The sequence below is a fragment of the Penaeus monodon genome, chromosome 30, assembly GCF_015228065.2.
Source record: "Penaeus monodon isolate SGIC_2016 chromosome 30, NSTDA_Pmon_1, whole genome shotgun sequence".
NCBI lineage: Eukaryota > Metazoa > Arthropoda > Malacostraca > Decapoda > Penaeidae > Penaeus > Penaeus monodon.
In genome coordinates this window covers 9,023,686-9,024,141 of record NC_051415.1, presented here as the reverse complement: position 1 = coordinate 9,024,141, position 456 = coordinate 9,023,686, and positions in this window count along the sequence as shown.

Below are 456 nucleotides of genomic sequence, written 5' to 3'. Positions count from 1 at the left end.
GGTTATTTGCGTCTCTTGGGATGTGATGATCTTAAAGGAGTTAGATATTTCAAATTTTTCTTACTTTTTGATGCACATCTATACATATAACATATATTTTGTTTGTGTGTAAATTTTGTAACTAAATAATATTTACAAACCTCAAGAAATACAGTTGCCATGTAAAAATATATATAACCGGTCAATACACTATATGATTATCAACGTGTCGTGTCATTTATTACGAAAAATGTATGTTGGTTCATGCTTTATTGAACTTGATGGTAAAATATGGCAAGAGGAAAGACTTTTCATGCCGTAAATCGTCTAAATTACTGAATACGTAAATGATAGAGACAGATGCTTCGTTCGGACATGTTGCTGGCGAATTAGTCGTTAATGTATTGGCTACGTTGCATGTTTACACTCGGTTCGCATTAATGGACCACTTTTTGAATGAGCTAATGAATACATAAA